Raw genomic sequence first — 17,277 nt, forward strand, 5'->3', positions numbered from 1 at the left:
ATCTGTCTATCTGTAGTTTCGTATCCCTACAGATGATTTCCCCTCTATTAGTCAATGTCTAAACTATGGCATTAAACTTAAAATAAATTTCAATTACCGAAAGAAGGGCATTTATAAAATATGAGCCAGACCCGTGACCGCACCGCAGACACGATACAAACGTAAGTGCAACATTTTTCGAAATATCTTTTATGCCCAGCTCCCAACCCCGTCAGGATGGCATTTCAGGACGACCGCAAGCCCAAGTCCCTAAACATTGGCCCAAGGACCAAGCGAGCGGTCCCCGTGATGGGGCACTGAGTAATATTTATTATCACAAAACATTTGTGCAAATGTCCTGCTCGCATAAGCAACGACGACGTTGTCGGCCAGTCCTTGGAGAACATTTATCTTATTATCTTTGCATATAGCAGCGGCAATGGCAATGGCAATAGCAATAGCAACAATAGCAACACCAGCAACAATGTCGCATAAATAAGACTCAGCGCAGCAACAACAATGAGATGATGAGCAACATTAGGCAAGGACAAACAAAGCCAGCGAAGGCTTCAGCAGGACTAAGGGGAAAAACCAAAAGTCAAGTCAAGCCAACAGACCGCAGAAACAACAAGCTGAGCAACAAAAGCAACAGCAGCAAGGACATGGGCAGGGGTAGGGAGCAGGGATAGGAAGTTGAAATTTTTGGGGCAAAAGCCCTGCTGCCAGGATGACAGTTACACTGAAGGAAAAATCAAGCAGTTAAGGCTTTAGATTTAAGGGATTTGTATAGCATTTAACTAAATAAGTGATTTTGGTAAAGCGGTTTTGGTAAATAATATATATTATTGTTGAGCTTCACCATATTCGTTTGTTTAAAACAACATATTCCAGAGAGTTTTAGAATCGTATGATAAACTATAAACAATGAAGTAACCTTAAATTTTAATATATATTTCATCATTCATTTCAATAATAAATTAAAAATAAAATATACTCCATGTTTAGCCTTCTGAAGAAATATGAAATGAAACCCTCATTTATTTTTCCTCGTGTATACAAAGGTAAGGGGAATCACAGGTCACAAAAGTTACCCATACGCCCCATGCGATCGCCAGCTTTTCTCCCAAATTGTGTGTTTGATTTGTTTTATTTTTCCACGCACACACACTCACATGTACACACACACACACACACTCATGTGCCTGTGGAATGACAACTTTTTGCCTTTGGAAAATTTTTTAATTGATTAAAGCCGCATTTGCATTGCGGCTTACAAGCGGCTTAACATTTTGCGTGTTCCCTCATATTATTTTGGAAGCTTTCTCTCTCTTTATTTTATTTTATTTTATTTTATTCCTGTGACTTACTGCTTTGTTGTTTACTTTGCAAAAAGTTTCAATTGAAATGATAGTTGTTGGTTGCGTTTGCTTTTTGTATTTGGCAACTACGGTAATTAAAAATCTACAGAAAATGTGTGTGTGTGTGTGCTTCCTCTAAGCAAAAAATATTGTATCTGAAATATTTACACAATTTGGATATTGTTAAGCCCATGGCCAGAACATTTGGCCAAAGGAAAGTATGTATTTTCATATTTTTAAAAAGAAATTTAATATGAAACTCATAGCGAGACTTTTATTTTAAAGAAAGAAATACGAAATAAGTACAATGTGAATCGAAATAAACTTTTGACTTTAGATCTTAAATAAAAATGGTTCTCATTCGATTTCAGATAAGTTTGATTTTTGTTGGGCTCCTTAAACAAGTTTTCCATCAAAGGCTGTCACATTTTTTGAACAAAACAAAAAAGGTAACCAAAAAAAGGACAAAACAAATGGCGCCCAAATTGCCTACGGGGATTGCAGTTAAGGAGGAGCCGACAAGGAGTGGAGCACTCCCAGGGGTCCCATGGACGGGCCTAAGCCAATCTGCTGCAAATGGAAAAATAATAAAATCAGAGGGCCGGGCCAGAAACCAAAGCAAGGCCAGAGCAAACCGAAACCAGAAACCCAGAAACTTTAGCAATAAGCCAAAGGAAAACTTGAACTCATAATCAGGCGGTAAAAGGTCGAACATTTCTCTGTGGTTGCCACAGATTTTGGGCCGGGAATGGGAGCTTGAAATATGGCAAAAGGTGGCCGAGGTGAATGAATGAATTTTCCCTAACGATTTGCATTGATTTTCCAAGCCTGCGGGCCTAAATTTCCACAAAGGGGGATGCGCAGGCAATGATTATAACAAATATTAGGGGTTTTTCACTAGATTTAAGACAATGATCCCTATTTAAAAATATTTTAATACATCTAGAAACAAAATTCTAGTATGAAAACATATTCTAACATTTTTTCAATTGCGCTAAAGTTTTACATATATTGTAATGCTGCCTGGCAGGAATTTGTTTACCACACGATTGCCAATATTTATGCAATCGTGAAAGCCCGCAGCAGCAGCGACAACAAGCTCTTTGTTTGTAAAACATACAAAACATTGAAACATTTTTGCCAGGGCCTTCTCTGCTTTACATTATTATATGTAGTGCCTGTTGTTGTATTTTACATTTGTTGTTTTTCAATATTTGCCACTACATTCCCAATATATACGTATATATATCCTAGGTATTTGTTTATTGCTTTAGTGGTTGTTTATCTTTTTAACAAAAGGGAGATGTAAAATTACGCGAGGTTAGCTTATAGATATTCAAGTTTGAATTTATAATAAGTAATTAGTTATGGTACTTTTTTTTAGTAAATTGTTTAGATTAATGATAGTTCAACAGAACATTAAAAATATTTAATATTTTCTTTTTAAATTTTCTTGTAGCTTGTTGTTTTCTACTCATAGTTATATTTCTTCTTCAATTTTTCCATTCGCCGTTTCGACCAATTTCCGTTGTCAGTTGTCTGTGTTTTGTGTTCGCTTCGCTACTAATTTTTGCCGCATGTTCATGAACCCAAAAAATTGCTGTTCCCAGTGCCAATACCACGTGCCACGCCTCTTCATTCTTCGTTGCATTTGTTGCCCCGCATCCCCGTGTCGCCTTCTGGGTTGGCCATTGGTTGCCTTGGCATACGCGGCGTATGCGTGTTAGCCAACTTGTCGCTCGCTGTGGGTTTTGTTGTCTGACAGTTGGCAGGAAAAATATTAACGATGCCACAGCGCTTTTAAAAAATACACTCATATACACACACATTTCTTGTTGATGTTGTCGTGCTTGGTGAAAAATATTTACTATAGTTTTACCGTTATTCTCGGTTGGTTATGTTCGTGTTTTTTCCGTTGTCGCTTGCACAGTTTTCCAACTATTTTCGTAATTGCAGCGCATTGTCGCTGCCATTAACTTTATCTCACTCTCTCTCTCTTTCTGTCCTTCTTGTTTTTATAGTTTGTTCTCTCTCTTTTTCGCAGAATATTTATGTCTCTTTCTGGCATTGAATTTATGTATTTAGTTGAAAACTTCTATTTTGTGCGATTTATGAATTTATTTTCGGCTTTGTTTAATTGAATAAATTTTTGTCTGGGTGCCGAAATAGATTATCAATTTAATTGAATTAATTTCAAATATTTTAAATTTCCTAGGGTATTATATACCCTATTTCCTAGGGTATTATGTACCCCATTCTCATAAATTATATGTATAATTAAGTATCAGAAGATAAGAAGTAAAATAGTAACAAAATGATTTAATATTTCTTCTTTTGAATATCTTTTTTAAACATTACTCTGACTCCTAAAGAGCTTTACAATTTCCCGTTTATTTAGGGGCAAACTATATCCTCATTCAATCAATTTGGTTAGTTAGCAGACGCAGCCTTCATCTTTCGTTAAGCCAAGGAAAAACTGTTATGTGGTTTCTCATTTCGCCTTTGGGTATAATTGAAAATCCAGCATTCGTCCGATAAGGAAAAACGGAACCATCGTCGGACGTTGGGGTAATGCATGATAAGTTCTCCTGACATGGCCAATCATTTCGCCATGACTCGACCCGTTTCCGGATCCGTTCCACCCCCGTATCCTGGCACCACCGCACGTCTACGTGTTTCGCGTTGCAATATTCAGCTGAGCTCATGTGCAAACGAGCCATTTTCGGCTACTGAAATGAGGAGGGAAGGAGCTCTGCAGCAGCTTCAGATTCAGTTCGGGTTTGGGCTTGGGTTCCAGTTGCAGTTGTAGTTGCAGCCGCCTTTCAATCAGCAAAAGCTGATCGATCGGCAATTGAATCGAATGCGATTTGTGCATGGCCCTATCTGAATCGAAAAGAGACTGCAGCCGGCCTGGTCCCCTAATCCTTCTATTGCGCTGCTTATTAATTTTCCAATTAGTGGTGGAGGAGGCCAACCTAATTGCTCAGAGAGAGGACAGGATTTTTCCCTTGTAAAGCAGACAAGAGCTTTGAATTGGTTGTGGTTTTATGGACTAAATTTGATTTAAAAATATTTTGTTTTTCTGTTCTGTAGGTTTTATATTTAATTTAATGAAAAGACCTACCTTATGAATATAATTATAATACACAGGCCATTGTAGATCTCGCCCTGAATCATAAAATAATGCTCATGTTTAAGTTAGCGTAAAAGAGACAGGAAAAAAGAAATATTAGTACCAAAACACTCCCGCTTTTATCAACATTTACTTTTCTTTTTGAACTGCCTTCGAAAGATTTAAAATAATAAATTAACATTTATGTAATGCTTCCTGCACTTGTTGTTAAAAGGTAAGGTTATTTATACCATTGACAAACGTTTTCATTTATTTAGCAGCAACATTCAATTATGCCACTCTGCTTCCTGCCCATGTCCCCTGGCATCGTAACCCACAACCTCGTCTATGATTTTCTATTTCTCGTGGTATTCCCCCGCCCACACAACCTTTGAAATGTTAAAGTTCTCTCATTCTCACATTACGCATACGCAGCGTGGGCCGTACAAAGGAGATTCAATGGTGGCGTACACGGGAAACATTTTGAATTAACTAGGATTTGAACTAATGCTAAGATTTTAGTTGGGCATAATATTTAGTTTAAGTTTAGATGCTAATATTAATAAGTATGTATTGCAATTTGTTGAGAACTTTCAGTCGTTTTTGTTTTCTGTGTGTGCGCATGCAATGTAGGTGTACAGGTATGCGTCGGGTTTTTGTGTGTGCGATATTGTTATGGCTTGCGATGCGGTTCATTTGGTTAATGCACCTCATCTGGGTCAGCCTATTATTCACGGTTGCATTGTATAATGACAATTCCTTTGTGTGACTGTGTGTGTGTGGTATAGATACCCCAGGGTGTGTGTGTGAGTGTGTGTTTGGGTTTGAGCTATGCTTTTGTTACCTTTCAGGCTCTGTGCGTGTCCTTCGAAGCATTCGACGATGGTTTCATAGCCGAAATAATAATGAAACCAAACTGAAATGCAAGCGTACAACCTCAATTTTCACCAGAAACACGAAAATATGTCAATGGTAATACAAAACTTTAAAGAGCACTAAAGTTTGAAGATTTATTACTTTAAAATTGGCTTAGTTATCACACAAATAAGTTGTTTTATTAATAAATAATAGAAAAATATAAAACCCTGGCTTATAATGAAATGAAATGAATAAAACATAATTTTTGCTTTACTTTTCCGTATGTTAACCTACATTAAACCTTTCCTTTCTACCAGAGGTAGCCCAAAAAGTAATGCAAATTAATTTAAAATCATATTTAAAATAAGAATTAATTCGTGCACTATAAAGGAACCACCTTCTTGCTTTTGTTGTTGCTGATGATGGCACCTTATATGCATTTTCCCCCCACAACATCAGGCTCATATATCTTTGTTTATGAATGCAAGTGCAAGCCAGCCATTCCGTTAATGAAATTTTCGTTGCCGTGTGCGGAAAAAAGCTTTTTCAATAAATAAAATACCTTGGCAAGAGCGAGTGCTCCGGCATAATTACGCGTTTAAAAATTACAATAATTTTTAATTAACATTGCGAGCTGGCTGAAGTTGGGACCAGGTAAATGAGAGAAAAAGTGTAGCCCGGAGAGCTGTTTATAATTGTGCATTATGCAAATTCACTTGCTCCAACTGAGAAAACCAGCGAAGAGCCCAAAAAATCCAGCGATGCGGAAAATTGAAAAGCAAAAAAAAAAAAAAAACAAAATAATAAACAGGAAATGTGGAAGAATCCAATTAAACTAAATATGTGTGGCTAGAATATATATTTCATGCAGAAATTAAACAAAACAAATGGGAAGTAAAGTGCGAACAAAAAGGGATTTTCAGCATTTTAGCCATTTGGGATTTGGCCGAGATTGCAGCTGCTTGAGGATTGCATTTCCACCACTCAGAAGAAAGTCCTTTTTCCTTTTTAGCAATCGTCGAGGAGCACTTTCGAGGCAGCCACGCCCCTCACTAATTTTATCTATTTCTTGCACTTTGGCCAAAAAGCAATTGTCTTAGACAACGTTTCATCATCAAGGCAGACGTCGCCGCCCTCGAGTACCAAATGGTTGGAAATAAGGGGATGCGGGTAAGGAAAAGGGGACCTGGAAAATGTTGGCAAAGGGGGTTGGAAAAAGGGGTAAGGTGGGTTGGGTGAAGGGCACTTGAGCTTGAGCTTGTTGAAAATCAATTTCTTGCATCATTGTTTGCCAAGTGAAGTGCACTGGAAAATTTCTTCGCAGCCAACGGAGTGCAGTGGATTCCTTTCTTATACATCTCTTTCTATCTCTCTTTATATCTCTGTGTCTTTCTCTCTCTGTATTTTCTTCAATTCTCTCTCTCTTTCTCTTTTGACTGCATTAAAAATCAACGTCATATTGATGCGTCGATTGCAAAGTCAAATGAAAGCAATTAAGCTGCTCAACTTTTCGACTTCGTACAGAGGAAAAAGGGATCATTAAAAATCGGAATGGGAAGGGTCGGAAATAAAGGTGGTAAGAGGATATTCCGCAAGGTGAAAGAGGGGTTAGAGGGATGCTAAGTAACCTCCTCCTGAAGGATTTATTTTCCATTGCCTGATTAATTTTGGTCAATTGCCGTCTTTGTTGCCTTAGCCTTATTTTTCAATCCATCCAAAGTCTGCTCTAACGAATCGTAATGGGGAAATTAGCCAGGAAAAGGCTCGGGACACATAAAGCTTTGGGATTTTCGCTCATCAGGAAAGAAAGGGGTTTACAAAAAAAGATTCAAACGTGCTTTATACCCTTTATTTATTTTGTATTGAGTATATCTCAAGTATTACTTTAAGGTTTTCCTTTTTAGAAATAAATCAAAGGAAGCCTTATTAAAGCTAAAGTGATGCAACTATCTTAATGATATCCTGGAATAACCATTCAATCATTTATAATCTTTATCTTTATCCTTTGACTGTAAATATTACCTATGAAAGAGTATTTTATCAATCACTCCTTGTATTATCCGCAATTCATTGTTGCTATTGTTGTTTCTGGCACCGCCATTCATTTCGTTGCACTAATTTGGGGAACACAAGCGCCAATTCCTTTTCGGGAAACAAGCGAACGAACAAATTTGCTCTAGACATCCTGTGTGTGTGTCCTCGTCCTTTTTTCGTGCTGGGCGAAAAAGTTGTAATTCTATTTTCGAAATTCGTTTAGTCCTCTGTTTGCCCAAGAATCCGCTATTTTCTTTGTGTGCTGTGTCTTTTTTCTCCCCCCTGCGAAAGTCGCCCCACGAAACCCCGCCCCTGTCACCCGAAAAACCCGAAATGAAGTTGCAAACTTTTCCCTCTTTACTCATTTTTGTTTCTTTATTTTTCAACAAAATACCCTTTCTATGAGGGTCATTTTCCTGTACTTAAAGGAGCTATCTAAGTATCTAAATAAATCTAAAGATACAAATTTGAAATCTAGCTAAGGAATGGATGTCATCTTTCTAAACATAGTTATTTAAAAGAATAACATCTAACATGAAGAAGTAGCAAACTGAATATTATTGCTATTCTTTCAACAATTAAGTTGTAAAGCGATAATGCTGTCAACTGGCTCCTCCTCCACCCTATATAATTAATCGTTCCTATAGGTAGAGTATCTAAAACTTCGTTGTTAAATTTTATATCTCTTTTCTTGTTTCCTCTTTCATTTTCTTTTCATTTTTAGTTGGGAACCTTCGTTTAGTTTGGCCATGCGTAGATCAGGGGGCTGACCGGCAACGGGGCGGATGGATGATGGGTGGTGCTCCTGGTGGGTGGCTCAGCGGTGCTGGGGACAAGTATCGGTGGTGGGTCGTCTCAACCGCCGCTGTCATGTCATCATGTTGATGAAGCAACCGGATGATGAATGGACGTGCGCCACAGTGGAGCTTCAATTGATGCAATCAGCGTAAAGTGACAGTCTTTTTTGCGCGCTTTTCCCCCTTTTCACGTTGTTTTTTTTCATGCCCCCCTTGGATTTTTTTTTGTTTGTTACGGTGTCCTGAAGGTTGTCCCTCATGTTTTTGGTGTTGCTGGTGAGTTGTGTTGCATGTCGCACGTTGGTCGGTTTTGCTGTTGTTGTCACTGGTTATTTGACTGGCGGTTTGATGAGTTCGATGCGATTCGCTTCGCTTATTTTTTCCCCTTTGAGAAAGAAGGGTTCCACAAAACGAGGTGGCTCAAAGTTTTAGCAAATAAAATTCAGTTCGCGAGAGAGAATATTCAATTATTCAATCAAATTTTCGAAGTCCTCGGACAGCTTTACTAAGTTATTGAAGTTTATATATAATTTTATATATATGTATGGGGTCTTACTCTTAGTTTCTTCAATATTTATTTCTTTATTGAAAAATTTTAGGTTTTAAAAGTTGAGACCTGCACAAAGTGTTTTGTTTGTCATTAAACTTAGTTTTCGGTGGGTTTTAAATTGATTATTAAATTATTCAAGTACTTATCAGTATTATCCATTTATTATGATAATTTTAGTACCATATGCTTTCAAAAGATAAACTCAAACTCTTAATGTAATGACTTGATACCATAAAAGGGCAAATATTTACGTCTGTCATAAATTTACCATATATTACCTTAAAAACCCCATAAACATAACTCTTTTCAAATATACATATTCTCATTGTTGTTGATCCTAATTATAGATACATTTCTGGTCTATGTTATTTATTTAGAGCATCCTGTTTTTGTCCTAAAAATAAATGGTCGCTCAGCCAATCAAATCAACTGCTTTGCTGACTGAACTATACCTATAGAGGCAGCTCCATTATCGAAAAGCAGGATAAACTAGTTTGCCTTGAATCGAGAAATATGAAAAGCTTAAAAAAAACGTAGTTATATTGTTTGACCATCGCTTTCTGCGTTTTTTCTGCTGCCTCTGCTATCTGCAGCACAACAAATCCAACTTCTCTCTGCGATATGAAGAAAATAGAAATTGCTTTTTGGTCAAATACACATACAGCCGGAGCGGACAGACTGACTGGTGAAAAACGCTGGCGGAAAAAAATAAAAACGAAGGAAAACCGGAACGGACGGCACACAGTGAAAAAAATGGAAATTAAGTTGCCACAAAGCAGATATCCAAGAGGCAAGCGGCAGTCGGCCTGAATAAATGCACGAAATCAGCATAATGTAATGGAAACAATTTTTATGACAACAGACCAAACGAAACCAACATCTGATGGGATATAAGGAAATGGGATGGGTACCGAAATGGCCATGGCCCTGGGTGGATGCCGTCTTCCTTGGACACTGAATCAAGTCTCCCTCTGCCTTGGATCCGGACCAATGTCAGCGTAAAACTGACAAATTAGCATTTTTTCCATTTTCCGGACCCATTTTTTTTCCACCTCCCCCCCGCCAACTAAATATTTGTCTGGCGACCGCAGCACAGAAAATATATATACATATATATAAAAAGATAGACTGGTAAAATAGTTGAGTTGAGTTGAGTTGAGTTATTTTTGCAGCTGACCTAATTTTATAATGGAAAACTTGCGATAAGTCGGACATCACAAAAAGTGCGGAAAATGGGAAGGCGGAGTAGGAAAGCTTCCGCTGATACACTTGCTAATGGAAAGTATTAAATATTAGGATTTATTAAAACTTTGGAGAGCCAGAGAATTTTAGTTTAGCTTTCTTTACATCTACCTTATTATATACGGGCGAAAAAAGTTTTGTTTTAAATGGGTTTTGGCTATATTTTATGTTCCCTAAATTTATTTAAGCTTACTAATTTTTCAACAGTCCAGAGTTTAATTTAAAATACTATACTACATATTTCTATAACTTCACCTGATGCTTAGCCATAAACTAATAGAGTATAGGAGAAAAACTACTAAAAGGCCATGAAAAATAAAATCAAGGCAGTGGCTGGGAGATGAAAGAGGAGCTTGGATCTAAAGAATCTGATGGAGGAGACCGGCGCTTCGGGCAAATAAATAGCCGCTTGGCCCTGTTCGGCTGCCTTTTCATTTCATTTCATTGCATAGACCAAAGGAGGAGACAAATAGAATGGAGCAGAGAGGGAGCCCTGGCAGGAGGAGACAGGGAAAGGCTGGCAAATAAATCTCTTTTGTGTGGACCTGAATTTAATTTCCACATGCTCATGAATAATTTTCAAATTTTCAAATTCAGTAAAACGTGAAGCGTATTTCCGTATACCCCCACTCCTTGTCAGCCTCTTTGCAGGTCACCCCCCGCAAAGGACGACGACGACAGCTACAGCGACGGGGACTCGCACTCATCTCACGCTTAGTCCTTTTTAGTCCTTTTCTGGGCATAAAAAGTTATGTCAGCAGAAGATATATGGCCATATTAGGAGCCACCCACCAAAATCCTGCGCCATCCACCTGCCGAGATTTTAGCCTTCAAAGTCCTTTGCATGAGTTATTTGCTCCAGATTTGAGCACAAAAAAAAAAAATAATAAAAATAAATAAAAAAAAAACGTAAAGAAGAAAGCAACATAAATGGGCTCCGCCTCGAAATCAACTGGGCTATCCTTTAAATGGGGTAAAATCCCCCTTTTCGCCTCTTTTATATGTTTATTTTGCGGTTTAAAAAACTGCATCCATAAATTACATCCACTTATTATTTCTTTAATGGCTCTCTGGAATGACCGGGACTTCGGTTCATTTAAAATTATTTAAAATGCTCACCATTAAATGGGAAATATTTCATGTGGCACTTCAATTAATGCGACTGTTGCGAGTGACAAAACAACGATAATTGTATGGCCGTCCACCTCAAGCGTTAATTTTAATGGCCCAGACAGGGCAGGTGCGGGACATAACTGTAAGTGAGTGTCGATTTAAAAACAAATAGATTTCGATTAGGTTAATTACATCATAAAAACGTATATGTTTTTTGTAATTGCGAAATTTTAGAGCTGTCAATGCGACAAATCAGCTTGCTTTTATTTATTTGCAGGAATGCTAAGAGTGATATTATGTTAAGTTTCGAAGTCGGATTTATAAAGTATTTAATTCTCTGCAAAATTAATGCGAAAGTTTCGTCTATATTTTAATTATGAAAAAAATTACTAAAGTTTACTCCATAAAGTCTATTGTTTTTCTTGTACATATCAGAGGGTAATATAATTTTAGTCGATGAAGGGATCTTTTCCGACCCTAAAAACCATACATATTCTTGATTGATTCTTGACAACAAATTGAATTTTTTAAATTTAAAAACTGAGTATGCAGATTTGTTAATCTACAAAAAATCAGCATAAGACAGCTTTCCGAATTAAAATTAATGATTTTTTGGCTTAGTTATAAGTTTTTTAAATTATGATTTTCGGACAAAATAGTCTGTTTTTATACCGTTTTGCAGGTTTTTATGATTTTAGTCAAAAACTGACAACCGCACCAACAAATGCAGTATGCAGAATTGTTAGTGCAATAAAAACTAGCTAAGAAAAGCTTTCCGAGTTGAAATGAATGCAATTTCGGCTTAGTTATGATGTCCGGAAAATTTTGATTTTTCAAGAAAAAGGTCTGTTTTTATACATTTTTTGCTGGGTACAATTTAAGTCAGAAGCCTGAAATGTAATGAAGGAGTCATTTTCGACCCTATAAACCATATATATTCTTGATCAGCCTCAACAGCACAATCGATTTAGCCATGTCCGGTCGAAAAATACATTTTTACAATTTTTGCGAAAATTGAAAATTTTATAAGCATCATTAAAATTGACAAAATTTGACAACAAATTGAATTTTTTAAATTTAAAAACTGAGTATGCAGATTTGTTAATCTATTAAAAATCAGCATAAAACAGCTTTCCGAATTATAATTAATGAATTTTTGGCTTAGTTATAAGTTTCTTAAATTATGATTTTCGGACAAAATAGTCTGTTTTTATACCGTTTTGCAGGTTTTTATGATTTTAGCCAAAAACTGACAACCGCACCAACAATCGCAGTATGCATAATTGTTAGTGCATTAAAAACTAGCTAAGAAAAGCTTTCCGAGTTGAAATGAATGCAATTTCGGCTTAGTTATGATGTCCGGAAAAATTTGATTTTTCAAGAAAAAGGTCTGTTTTTATACCTTTTTCGCTGGGTACAATTTAAGTCAGAAGCCTGAAATGTAATGAAGGAGTCATTTTCGACCCTATAAACCATATATATTCTTGATCAGCATCAACAGCACAATCGATTTAGCCATGTCCGGTCGAAAAATAAATTTTTACACTTTTTGCGAAAATTTAAAATTTTATAAGGGGTGTTACATCATTAAAATTGTCAAAATTTGACAACAAATTGAATTTTTTAAATTTAAAAACTGAGTATGCAGATTTGTTAATCTATTAAAAATCAGCATAAAACAGCTTTCCGAATTATAATTAATGAATTTTTGGCTTAGTTATAAGTTTCTTAAATTATGATTTTCGGACAAAATAGTCTGTTTTTATACCGTTTTGCAGGTTTTTATGATTTTAGTCAAAAACTGACAACCGCACCAACAATCGCAGTATGCATAATTGTTAGTGCATTAAAAACTAGCTAAGAAAAGCTTTCCGAGTTGAAATGAATGCAATTTCGGCTTAGTTATGATGTCCGCAAAATTTTGATTTTTCAAGAAAAAGGTCTGTTTTTATACCTTTTTTGCTGGGTACAATTTAAGTCAGAAGCCAGAAATGTAGTGAAGGAGTCATTTTCGACCCTATAAACCATATATATTCTTGATCAGCATCAACAGCACAATCGATTTAGCCATGTCCGGTCGAAAAATAAATTTTTACACTTTTTGCGAAAATTTAAAATTTTATAAGGGGTGTTACATCATTAAAATTGTCAAAATTTGACAACAAATTGAATTTTTTAAATTTAAAAACTGAGTATGCAGATTTGTTTATCTATTAAAAATCAGCATAAGACAGCTTTCCGAACTAAAATAAATGATTTTTTGGTTTAGTTATAAGTTTTTTAAATTATGATTTTCGGACAAAATTGTCTGTTTTTAAACCTTCTTGCAGGTTTTTATGATTTTAGTCAAAAACTGACAACCGCACCAACAAACGCAGTATGCAGAATTGTTAGTGCATTAAAAACTAGCTAAGAAAAGCTTTCCGAGTTGAAATGAATGCAATTTTGGCTTAGTTATGATGTCCGGAAAATTTAGAATTTTCAAGAAAAAGGTCTGTTTTTATACCTTTTTTGCTGGGTACAATTTAAGTCAGAAGCCTGAAATGTAATGAAGGAGTCATTTCCGACCCTATAATCCATATATATTCTTGATCAGCATCAACAGCACACTCGATTTAGCCATGTCCGGTCGAAAAATAAATTTTTACAATTTTTGCGAAAATTGAAAATTTTATAAGGGGTTACATCATTAAAATTGTAAAAATCTGACAACAAATTGAATTTTTTAAATTTAAAAACTGAGTATGCAGATTTGTTAATCTATTAAAAATCAGCATAAGACAGCTTTCCGAATTAAAATAAATGATTTTTTGGTTTAGTTATAAGTTTTTTAAATTATGATTTTCGGACAAAATTGTCTGTTTTTAAACCTTCTTGCAGGTTTTTATGATTTTAGTCAAAAACTGACAACCGCACCAACAAACGCAGTATGCAGAATTGTTAGTGCATTAAAAACTAGCTAAGAATAGCTTTCTGAGTTGAAATGAATGCAATTTTGGCTTAGTTATGATGTTCGGAAAATTTTGATTTTTCAAGAAAAAGGTCTGTTTTTATACCTTTTTTGCTGGGTACAATTTAAGTCAGAAGCCCGAAATGTAGTGAAGGAGTCTTTTCCGACCCTATAAACCATATATATTCTTGATCAGCATCAACAGCACAATCGATTTAGCCATGTCCGGTCGAAAAATAAATTTTTACAATTTTTGCGAAAATTGAAAATTTTATAAGGGGTTACATCATTAAAATTGTAAAAATCTGACAACAAATTGAATTTTTTAAATTTAAAAACTGAGTATGCAGATTTGTTAATCTATTAAAAATCAGCATAAGACAGCTTTCCGAATTAAAATAAATGATTTTTTGGTTTAGTTATAAGTTTTTTAAATTATGATTTTCGGACAAAATTGTCTGTTTTTAAACCTTCTTGCAGGTTTTTATGATTTTAGTCAAAAACTGACAACCGCACCAACAAACGCAGTATGCAGAATTGTTAGTGCATTAAAAACTAGCTAAGAAAAGCTTTCTGAGTTGAAATGAATGCAATTTTGGCTTAGTTATGATGTTCGGAAAATTTTGATTTTTCAAGAAAAAGGTCTGTTTTTATTCCTTTTTTCCTGGGTACAATTTAAGTCAGAAGCCTGAAATGTAATGAAGGAGTCATTTCCGACCCTATAAACCATATATATTCTTGATCAGCATCAACAGCACAATCGATTTAGCCATGTCCGGTCGAAAAATAAATTTTTACAATTTTTGCGAAAATTTAAAATTTTATAAGGGGTTACATCATTTAAATTGTCAAAATTTGACAACAAATTGCATTTTTTAAATTTAAAAACTGAGTATGCAGATTTGTTTATCTATTAAAAATCAGCATAAAACAGCTTTCCGAATTATAATTAATGATTTTTTGGCTTAGTTATGTTTTTTAAGTTATAATTTTCGGACAAAATTTTCTGTTTTTAAACCTTCTTGCAGGTTTTTTATGATTTTAGTCAAAAACTGACAACCGCACCAACAAACGCAGTATGCAGAATTGTTAGTGCATTAAAAACTAGCTAAGAAAAGCTTTCCGAGTTGAAATGAATGCAATTTTGGCTTAGTTATGATGTTCGGAAAATTTTGATTTTTCAAGAAAAAGGTCTGTTTTTATTCCTTTTTTCCTGGGTACAATTTAAGTCAGAAGCCTGAAATGTAATGAAGGAGTCATTTCCGACCCTATAAACCATATATATTCTTGATCAGCATCAACAGCACAATCGATTTAGCCATGTCCGGTCGAAAAAAAAATTTTTACAATTTTTGCGAAAATTTAAAATTTTATAAGGGGTTACATCATTTAAATTGTCAAAATTTGACAACAAATTGCATTTTTTAAATTTAAAAACTGAGTATGCAGATTTGTTTATCTATTAAAAATCAGCATAAGACAGCTTTCCGAACTAAAATAAATGATTTTTTGGTTTAGTTATAAGTTTTTTAAATTATGATTTTCGGACAAAATTGTCTGTTTTTAAACCTTCTTGCAGGTTTTTATGATTTTAGTCAAAAACTGACAACCGCACCAACAAACGCAGTATGCAGAATTGTTAGTGCATTAAAAACTAGCTAAGAAAAGCTTTCCGAGTTGAAATGAATGCAATTTCGGCTTAGTTATGATGTCCGGAAAATTTAGAATTTTCAAGAAAAAGGTCTGTTTTTATACCTTTTTTGCTGGGTACAATTTAAGTCAGAAGCCTGAAATGTAATGAAGGAGTCATTTCCGACCCTATAAACCATATATATTCTTGATCAGCATCAACAGCACAATCGATTTAGCCATGTCCGGTCGAAAAATAAATTTTTACAATTTCTCCGAAAATTGAAAATTTTATAAGGGGTTACATCATTAAAATTGTCAAAATTTGACAACAAATTGAATTTTTTGAATTTGAAAACTGAGTATGCAGATTTGTTAATCTATTAAAAATAAGCATAGAACAGCTTTCCGAATTAAAATTAATAATATTTTGGCTTAGTTATGAGTTTTTAAAACTATGATTTTTTGACAAAATTGTCTGTTTTTATACCTTTTTTCAGGTTTTTATGATTTTAGTCAAAAACTGACAACCGCACCAACAAACGCAGTATGCAGAATTGTTAGTGCATTAAAAACTAGCTAAGAAAAGCTTTCTGAGTTGAAATGAATGGAATTTCGGCTTAGTTATGATGTTCGGAAAATTTTGATTTTTCAAGAAAAAGGTCTGTTTTAATACCTTTTTTGCTGGGTACAATTTAAGTCAGAAGCCTGAAATGTAATGAAGGAGTCATTTCCGACCCTATAAACCATATATATTCTTGATCAGCATCAACAGCACAATCGATTTAGCCATGTCCGGTCGAAAAATAAATTATTACACTTTTTGCGAAAATTGAAAATTTTATAAGGGGTTACATCATTAAAATTGTCAAAATTTGACAACAAATTGAATTTTTTAAATTTAAAAACTGAGTATGCAGATTTGTTAATCTATTAAAAATCAGCATAAGACAGCTTTCCGAATTAAAATAAATGATTTTTTGGTTTAGTTATAAGTTTTTTAAATTATGATTTTCGGACAAAATTGTCTGTTTTTAAACCTTCTTGCAGGTTTTTATGATTTTAGTCAAAAACTGACAACCGCACCAACAAACGCAGTATGCAGAATTGTTAGTGCATTAAAAACTAGCTAAGAAAAGCTTTCCGAGTTGAAATGAATGCAATTTTGGCTTAGTTATGATGTCCGGAAAATTTAGAATTTTCAAGAAAAAGTTCTGTTTTTATACCTTTTTTGCTGGGTACAATTTAAGTCAGAAGCCTGAAATGTAATGAAGGAGTCATTTCCGACCCTATAAACCATATATATTCTTGATCAGCATCAACAGCACAATCGATTTAGCCATGTCCGGTCGAAAAATAAATTTTTACAATTTTTGCGAAAATTGAAAATTTTATAAGGGGTTACATCATTAAAATTGTAAAAATCTGACAACAAATTGAATTTTTTAAATTTAAAAACTGAGTATGCAGATTTGTTAATCTATTAAAAATCAGCATAAGACAGCTTTCCGAATTAAAATAAATGATTTTTTGGTTTAGTTATAAGTTTTTTAAATTATGATTTTCGGACAAAATTGTCTGTTTTTAAACCTTCTTGCAGGTTTTTATGATTTTAGTCAAAAACTGACAACCGCACCAACAAACGCAGTATGCAG

Source organism: Drosophila serrata, unplaced genomic scaffold (genome assembly GCF_035046125.1).
Source record: "Drosophila serrata isolate PLE 108 unplaced genomic scaffold, ASM3504612v1 contig_249, whole genome shotgun sequence".
Taxonomy (NCBI): Eukaryota; Metazoa; Arthropoda; class Insecta; order Diptera; family Drosophilidae; genus Drosophila; species Drosophila serrata.